We start from the raw sequence: 9852 nt of genomic DNA on the forward strand, positions 1-9852 counted from the left end.
TGAGTTCCTCCTACCACCCACAAACGGACGGGCAAACAGAAAGGCTAAATCAGTGTCTCGAAGCTTACTTGAGGTGCACCGTGTATTCTTGCCCCACTCAATGGTCACAATGGCTGTCCCAAGCACAGTTTGGGTATAATACGTCTTTTCACAGTGCACTGGGTAAAACTCCCTATGAAGTCTTGTTTGCAAGGAAGGCTTCTCACTTTGGGTTGACTGATCTGGGTCAGAGTACAGTACCTGACATTCAGGTCTGGTTACAGGACCGTGCCCATGTGAATGAATTGCTTCATCAACAATTGCTGCGAGCTCAACAACGGATGAAGCATCAGGCTGACAAGCACATATCGGAGCGGGTGTTTGAGGTTGGTGATTTGGTCTATTTGAAACTTCAACCATACGTGCAGATGTCAGTCGCCAAAAGATCTTGTCAGAAACTCAGTTTTCGCTACTTCGGCCCTTACAAAATCCTGAGTCGTGTTGGGGCGGCGGCCTATCGTCTGGAGCTGCCTCAAGGGAGTCTGATTCACCTTGTAGTGCATGTGTCTCTCCTCAAGAAGGCCATCCGACCAGGTACTCCTGTGTGCTCTGACTTACCTATCCATTGTGTTGAGCAGGATGATCAGGTTCAGCCAGAAGCAGTGCTACGCCGCCAGCTGATCCAACGAGGTGGTGCAGCTGTTCCGTTCGGGCTCATTCGTTGGACCAATCTCCCTGACGACTTGGCAACATGGGAGAACCTCCGGCAACTATGTCAGCGCTTCCCTCGTGCACCAGCCTAGGGACATGCTAGCTCTTAAGAAGGGGGGAATGTCCCGTTGATTATGTTGATGTAGTTCTGTGGGGTCTATTTTAGACTTTGATTCATTACCAAGGGGCCGTGTGCTACTGGGCCGTGAGACTAAGGCCTTGTAATCGTTGTACGGCACAACTATATATCCAGACCTTCGAGTGGGGGGCTGGGCATCGATGAGAAGAAGAAAAATCAAACTAACTCTATCTCAATCTCTGCCACCTACCTCCTCTGTTCTTCCAAACCGAGCTCTGAATCCCCAAATCGACTGATTCGATAGGCGAGACGCCGGTGAAGGTCGCAGATCGTGACACCTAGCCTATGGCCTCCTCAACCCTAGATGCAGCCGCCGGCAAAACTCCGGCGAGGTAAAGATTCAGGGGAAGTTCCCTGGCTTCCACCACTGCTACAACCCCGACTCCTCTCTTCTACTTCCTCCTCTCTAATCCTGTGATGTGCTACGATTTGTGTTCTCTTGTGTGGTGTTGTTCTGTGAACTATGCTGCACCCTGATACTTGTGATGCCTATGAACTGCTCATAATGCCAATGTCAGAATAGTGCATACTGATTTTAGGGTTCTATGTCAATTTGCTTGGTCTGTTGATAAATGCTATATGCCATGAATGAATGAATGCTTACATAATATATCCTATGAAAATGCAGTACCGAAATTAACAGCACACTAACATGATTTTGTCCTTATAAATATGCTTGCATGTAGAATTAACTGAAATATAGAAATTGTTAAAACACTAACATGATTAAGTCCCTATGGATATTATACTGCTATACCGAATAGTAATTCAGAGAATTAATATGAATTCATGCATACATGATGCATTATAGTAATATGAATAAAGTGATCTAATGACCTACACCAATGAATTTTGATCTGGCTTTCAAAGCATTTGGATTACTAAAACAACAGGTAGATGATGCTCCTATAGATGGTGTTGGTCTTAGCAATGGAAATGCTGCAGTCTGACTTTGATATCATGCTCTTCTAGGACTTGTGATAAGGACTCATAAATTTCTGCTTATGGATCTCTAAAGATGTACTTGTGCACTTGCTATACATATTACCCTACAGATTCGGTATTACTTATATGAAGAACTAAATGCACTAGTCAATTCTTGAAATTGCTACAGTCTCACTGTGGGATAAAATTTATATTAATTTACACTGATGAAGCTAATAGATGCATACACTAGTCTAGGATCATTTTCTCTAAATACTCTGTTATCAGTAATATACCTACTCTGTTTATTATTCCATATATCCAGAATAATTCTTGTACTGAACATACTGCTACATGTTTTACTGGATACTAATATAACCTACTGATGTCCCTAAAGTATTATTGGAACTAGAGTCTGAATCGTAAAGGTTATAACTAATTCTAATTAAATCTGTGTTTAAGATTCATCCTATAGAATTAAATAGAGAATCTATTATTAAAGGAACTACATACATATGCAGTACTTAACCCATTTTAGTGATATGTTGTTCTTCTTACGGCTAACTACATGATAAAATAATTTATCTGAATAAGAATTAATCTTTCTAATATTTACTCAGATTAAAGTATCCATATCCTATTGGTTACCTCTATTGATTTTATGGTGACAGAAAAATGTGTGGTTCAACTCCTCCTTCAGAAGTCCAGATCCTCCTCTCAACCGCTGCTTCTCTGGATCAATGGTAACTCTGCTGGAACACCACTTGCTCCTTCTTCAGGTTGGTCTCTCTGCTGTCTCACTTCAGCATCTCCTTGCTGCTTTGGTTTATATGGTAAGATAAGTGAAAATCTTGATTGGCATCTGGATCTGCTACTTCCCTTGCTTTTCCTGGAGTTTATCCTCTTGCTTGATTTCTGCTCCATCTTGCTTGAGCTACTAATGGTTGCTTCTCCTAGTACTCCTCTGACCTCTCATTCATTCACCCTAGCCTCTCCTGGCTGTACACACAAGGCTGCTACGGCTGTGGTGAAGCATGGGTGAGATGTTGAACTACTGATCTGCTAGCTGTGATTATTTCTCTTTGGCTTGAGTTGAATCCCTAGCTGAACTGCTGGTGTTGATTTCCGTTGCGGCAGCAGCTGCTATTGCTCTACTGCGGCAGGTGCTTGAGGTGGTTTTCCAACCGATGCAACCGAGGCTGGGGTTCACTGAATAGCTTGGTTGATGTATATGTGAATTTGGTGAAGACTAGGTGACTCGCCTACTTTAGTTTTGATGGTTGTTTACTGACTGACACCTAAGCAGTGCTTGACCGGTGGAGTAATGTGGCATTTTACTAAATTTTTCTAGTTAGATAAATTCTGATACAATTAGGTACTTTTACACTTGAGTCCCTCGGGGTCTCTAAAATTGAAGGTTACTCTGAGATTAGGGACTGATTTGTAATTGTTCTAGAACTCAAGAGTTTTTCTGAAAACTAAATAATTATTGAATCTTTGACTGAGATGTTTCAGTTTATGATATGGTATCTATAAGCACCTTATATATGCACAATATATGTGATGCATACTGTATAGGATTTCTAAAGTACAATTATATGCATGTATGTATGCAGACCTGTAGTGGTAAATTGTAAATAAAGAACTGTGGTTTCTACTGTGCACATGTGTACCTCACTTCGTGACAACTAATCTATGCTATAATTTAACCAAAACTAAATTATCCTACTCCTCACCAGGTTTACTCTAACTAAAAATAATGATGCATATGGATATGACTTGATAAATAAATGACAAGTAAACGATCAAAAAATCAACTTAAGTTGATGCATCAAAATACTAAATTGTCAAGTTCTTTTACTAGAACGCACCCACTTGTCAAGTTGTTGCAGAATGTTCAATTCTCAAGTTCTTGTATTATATCGCACCCACCCGCTAAATTGGTGTACCATGGGTGCAATTTACTCTATGATCTAATCTATTTCCGGAGGATGTTTTAATCTTTAATCCAGTAATAAATCATTTATAAATTGTTTAATTAATTTTGAATAGTCTTTTCTTTAATAGGTTTTAATTGGATTAATTTTGTAAAATTCATAACTAATTCATACGAACTCAGAATGAGGTCGTTCAAGTCTCATAATTCATCTAAATTCAAGCTCTACCCATTTATAAACTTTAATTGTATTGTTTATTTGGCTTTATTAGTGTTTTTCCTTGTTTTGCGTTCTAGGTTTAGTTTTTGGTCGTTTCGAAGGAGCGTTTGTTTGTTGGAGAAGTTGAAGACGCTTGTTTGCAAGACAAGTTACACAGATCCCAAACAACCCTTTGATCATGTTGAACCCGTTTAAAGCTAATGTTTTATTTCAACTTATGCATTGTTTTCGAATATCATCGGGTGGTGAGCCTTTCCCAAATAATTATAGCTGAAGATGACTTTATTTTCCTATGGGTTATAATTTGATTAGCTAGAACCTTATATATTGGTTTGGTTCGGCTATATGATTATTAAAGATGCTTAGAAACAATAGCTCATTAATGGGGTTAATCATGTTTCACTATCATTTATTGTTATACCCTTAATGGTAGCTCACGATGGTCAATCGTGTTATGATAATTAATTGATATTTAAAATCTGATTAATGGTGAGTTGTGAGCACATGGTTTTGATGGTCGTGCTCATGACAATTAAGGATCGGTTCGCGATCTACTGTTGTGAAACATTAACCGTGCCAACCACAAGCCAGCATGGGCAACGGCTTTATCTTTTGTATAGTATGGTTCATTGCGGGGTGCCAGACTGTGAAGAGGCGAGAAGTCCGTGGGGGTCACTAGGGAGTCCATGCCTCTGGTTTTTGAGGGGTGATTATGATCCAGGAATGGTGCACTGTGGTGAGTTGTGTTGTGCGAAGGGTATTGTCACGATTTCCCCCTTTGCAGTGCGTGGTGGTACTTTGGGGCATGGCAACATGTGTGGAATCGTGTCTTGTGGGTACAGTGGTACATCTCTGGCCAGAGTAAAACTATTCGAATAGTCGTACCCGCGGTTATGGGTGGGTTGAGCAATTTTTTCGTGATTAGTCCCACACTACTCATTAATGATAATAATGTGATAATTAATTTGACTCCTGGTTTGGAATGGTACATTCCAGGTTTGGAGGTTTGATCTGTACGACCGGGGTTGGTTGTTCAGGTTTGGTTGGGCCTGAGCAGCATGGGTGTGCTGTTTAGTATTGATTAATATTGATGATTAATTACTCTACTGTTCTCCTACTCCTAAATATTTGCTAAATGCTGCTTTTGCAAATGAGCCAATACTATGCCATCCTTCGGTATCCTTGTGCACTTGCATATTTACTGTGTGGCTTGCGGAGTATTCCATGTACTCACCTTGCAATAATCATCAAGCCTCAGTTGAAGAAAAATGATCCAGAAGGAGAAGACCTTTGGCTTAGATCCCAATTGAGCTGCCTGTGGGAGTGGAGCTGAAGCTTCGCTAGATTTTATTTTCCACTGCAGTTTTCTTCGTGGTGAGGACTAAGTGCCTCTTAAGTAGCATTTATCGTTTTAGTTATTTTGATGAATCTGTATATTAAATTGTCAGCTTGTGTACCTCGGCTGATTCCTTGACGAGGATTTAATGCACAAATTAGTTTGGAAATTACTTGTGAATTTCCAAGCGTGAGAAGTTGGTATCAGAGCCATCTCGACTATAGGTCAAGCCAAACGGTTAAACCCATAAGGACGTGTCTTTGCTAAAACAAAAATCCATTTGCAAAAGTCTGTTTTCCTCCTTATCCCATTGCTCCTTGCAAAAGCTTTCTCGTCCTCCCTTCCTCGTCTTTCAACTTTCCTTAGATGAATCCCTACAAGGAGAGGTTAGAAAAGATGATGGCACGCTTTGATGAAATTTGAGGTGATGTGCCCAAGAAGAATGATTAGATTAACTAGAGAAGAGCAACACAAGAAAGCAACACATTTTTTCTAAAAGAGGATGAGCAATATGAAAACTAAGGTTTTACAAGTGAGCTTGGTTGTATGACATATGATCTTGGATATGAGGTTCCACCCAAGTACACTCAAGAATCTACTAATGTTGGAGACCAATTGCGCTGCAAGACAACTGTTACTCTCATTTCTGACAAGGAAGATCTTCTCCAACTATCATTTAATGGTGAGGCCGATTGTTTCTTGTATGCTCGTGAAGGAGTCGCTTCGCTGATTGTTTCTTCTATGCTCGTGAAGGAGTAGCTTATGAAGCTTTGTGCCGTCTCTGTCATCATTTCAAGGATCGTCAGGAATACCATATATCACTACCATCCGAAGCATGGTGACAACTTTTGGATTAATGGTTGTGCACATAGTCAGGGTGAAGAGAATCAAACGATTGTGCATATGACTACGATGTTCAATGCTATTGATGACCTCCACACTGATTACAAGAATCAAGTCGTAATTCAGAAGAATCCACAACAGGATAAAATTGCCAGGCTACAGAAGATAGTTGAACAAATGAGAGACATGTCTCAACCTAAAGATAGTGACACCGCCAAGATGTTGAAATTTACTGAAGCTCGTTTTGCCGAGTATCGCAAGGACACCAATCATAAGCTCGTCCTTCGCCATAAGAGGATCTTCGAATTAGAGGACGAACTGCAGAAGTTGAAAGGAGAACCTTCATCGGATGAAGATTATTATGAAGACGTGAAGCCTACTCAAGTTGTCATGCGTCTCTACACTGGGGTTATTTTCTCTCAAGGAAGGACGATTCCCGTGAAGATGAGTCAGTTGAGAAGCCCCAAGTCCAAAGGAAAAATGAAGAAGTTTCAAGCACCAATGTCAGAACCTAAGCTTTACCCTCAAGAGTAGTGGTCTTTTGTTTAGTTAGATCGTTGTGTTAGCTTGCTTGCTTAAGTTTTGTTTGTGTGTGTGTGTGCGTTTTAGCGTATGGAGTATATCGAGGGTTGTGATAAAACCATACTAGTTTCAGAGTTTAGTTCTATGTTAAAGAACAACTTGCTTCACATCAATAAAAACTAAAGTTTAGTAAAAAGTCTATTCTATTCTGAATCCCCTACTACTTTCTTAACCCTTTCTATCTCTCTCTTACCTCCTACCTAAGAGAATGGATTTAAGGAAAGGAAGTTTTGTGCTCAACAGTGCCAGTGGTTTTAATAACAAGTTAACAGTAAAGGAACAATGTGTCTGGATCTCCAAATAAAATTCATCCTGATGCTAATGTGGACAACATAGTCTGTCATCCAAGGAAGGTTAAAAGTCAGATGCTCAAGGGACGCCATTGAGAAAAAAATCAAGAGAATTGTTCACATTTGGTCTCTCACTCGGTTTTAGGTTCCAAGTTTGATGTGAGCAAGAGTCATTAAGGAATAAGAAAGATAAAAGCTTACATCTAGGCCATCAAGATGATTATTATCGCTACAATGTGGTTTATAAAAGGAATGATTATATCAAGGTGTATGAAAGAACAATTCTTTTTGTAAGTCAAGAGAATAGTGTCAGTAAGGTCAAGACATTCAACAATGAGGAATATGAAGAGATGTTGATTTCGGAAAAAAAAATAGCAGGAGGATTAGAATATTCATGTCTTCAATGAGAAGTCAATGAAAGTTAAAGCCTGCATTGTTTTGGAAAAGCAAAACACGTTAAGTTGACCGGTTATTCTTGTTATCATGGTAAAGAAATATCAAGTGAAGGCTCTAATCCTAAAAGATTTGCCTCTCGATTAAAGGAATGGATTAGGGGAAAATGATTGCTAGCCCAATTCAGTAATAGTCAGGATTATGAAGAATGGCGGTAATCATGACATTATTTCTGTTAATAGTAACCAGATAATATCTTCAGATGTGATCAGCAAAAGTATCATCATCATCAACAAAGGTTCAAGTTTGTATATTTGAGTAAGAAGATTGTTAATGAAAAGGAATGCACCCCTTGCATGTTAAGGGATTGGTATGTGTTAATTGTTTGAGTCAAGAAATTTTTGTAGAGACTATGCTAATTGCAGTTAAGAATCTACAGTCCTAGAGAGAGATATGTAAAATGTGTTCATGACAGTCTATTCAGTGTGAGACAATTTCTAAAGAAGGTCGATGATTGAAGTTCTAGCATTAATAGTCAATTAAGTAAGATGGATATTAGCTGTAGATGGTTGCACATATGATTCTACCCTGGATGTCTATAGTAAATGCCATGAGAACTGGAGCAAGTTTGAAGTGTAATAATAATTGATGCAAGATGTCAGTCACAACAATATTCTCTATTTCATCTTGATTTAGATTATAAGTAAAAGGATGTAACGCGCCGATTTTCGTTCGGGATTAAAAATCAATTAATAATTGCATCATAAATCGATAATTAATTCTAGAAATCCATTTAAATGGCTCAAAACTTCTAAAATACATATCTAATTCATTCGAACTCCGAATTGAGCCATTCAACTTGCAAAATTCATCTAAAATTAAGCTCTACATGTTTGTTTACTTTTTATGTACTGTTTTCTAGGTTTTTATTACGGTTTTTCCTCGTTTTGAGTGCCAGCGTGTAGGATCCGTCATTTCGGAAGTCCGTGGTCGCGAGGAAAAGGGTTCGGAAGATTGTTTTGAAGGAGCAAGGCAAGTCACACATTCCCCTTGAGCATTTTGATCCTAATTTACAAATGTTTTATCGTTTGCAAATAAAATTACATGTCTTGCTAATTACATGGGATCCGGGTATTACCTATCTGTTTGCTTGTGCCATGTTTACTTGATATCTGTCCTTTGTCAACATTAGGTAATAAATCAACTAGCTCATGTTACTTATGTGACCTAGCTATAACTATATGCTTAGCCTTGCTTAATTACCACTAGCTCAGTTGACGGGATAATTACAGTATTAGACCTTTTTAGTATCAGAATGAGCTGCGTGCTCGAGACATCTGGCCATGCTTCATGGTCGTAATTATCCAACTAAAATGCGACTGAATGGTGGGCTGTGGGCACATGGTTTTGCTAGTCGCACCCATGGAAATTAAGGACCGGTTCACGGGAAACCCTGGAAGAATTCAGCGTACTTACCACAAGCCAGCGTGGGCAACGACTGGGCTTGTAGTGTAGCTTTCCTCTAGCCGACGTACCCAGGCGAGGGTGGGCGTCATGGAGTTGGGTCGGCCGGGGTGTCCGGTTGATCAGCTTCCGGATTCACCGCGGCACGAGAGGGGGGCTGCCCGTTGCTTGCTGGGGACGGGGGCGAACCCTGAGGTGTGGTGCGATCGGTTAGAGGGGGTTATGCGAAGGGTCCTGTCACGGCCTCTTTCCGGTATGTCGTGGTGGCATGTCGGCGCACGGAAACGTGTCGTGGGGCTGTGTCTTGTGGATACAGTTGTACATCTCTGGCCAGAGTAAAACTATTCGAATAGCCGTGCCCGCGGTTATGGGCGGTCGACCAGATTCACTGTGATTAGTCCCACCTTAATAAATTGACTCAATGCACTGTAGTTCAGGTGGGTTGGTTGGGCCTGTTCAACGTGGTGTAGCGTTGTTTAGTGGAGATTTAATATTACCTTAATTACTCTACAGTTTTACTGTTTGCTCAATAAAATGTTTTACAACCGCCTTTATGCAAATAGCCACAAACCGTCCTTGTGTTCCCCTTGCACGTCTGCATCATTGGTGTGGCTTGCTGAGTGCGGTGGTTGTACTCAGCCTTGCTATTGTTCCCCCTTTTCAGAAGTGTAGTGCTTCTGAGCTGAAGATAAAGTTAGAAGACCAAGGCTCAGGCCCCAGTTGAGTTTTGCCTGTGGAGTGGAGCTGAAGCCCCGCTAGGATCGCCTTTTTCCGCTGCTGTCGTTCTCTTTCGGTGTGAGGACTAAGTGCCTCTTCTGTAAGTATTTACGCTTTTATTTACGTTTGGAACTATATATTACTTGTCGTTTTGTGTACCTGGCTGGTCCTGGACAGGGATTTAATACACAAAATAGTCTGGAAATTTGGACTAAATTTCTGGTCGTGACAAAGGACGAGTTAACTATGTTACTATTACTCAGATAAATGAAAGGTCAGCCAATGTCTATATTGCAAAGGATCTTTAATAGTTCAAGA

General features: G+C 40.2%; 1 long non-coding RNA gene across 3 annotated transcripts; it reads left to right on the top strand.

Annotated features, from left to right (window-relative positions):
- Positions 1 to 975: 975 nt before the first annotated feature.
- On the top strand, positions 976 to 3308 carry LOC127775810 (uncharacterized). Of its 3 annotated transcripts, none has more exons than XR_008018039.1 (3): positions 976 to 1161; positions 2425 to 2791; positions 2891 to 3308. It is a non-coding gene; the product is annotated as an uncharacterized LOC127775810 (long non-coding RNA). The 3 variants fall into 3 exon arrangements; XR_008018040.1 differs by having other exon boundaries at positions 2894 to 3308; XR_008018038.1 differs by having other exon boundaries at positions 2425 to 3308.
- Positions 3309 to 9852: the final 6544 nt, after the last annotated feature.

This window comes from Oryza glaberrima, chromosome 6 (genome assembly GCF_000147395.1).
Source record: "Oryza glaberrima chromosome 6, OglaRS2, whole genome shotgun sequence".
NCBI lineage: Eukaryota > Viridiplantae > Streptophyta > Magnoliopsida > Poales > Poaceae > Oryza > Oryza glaberrima.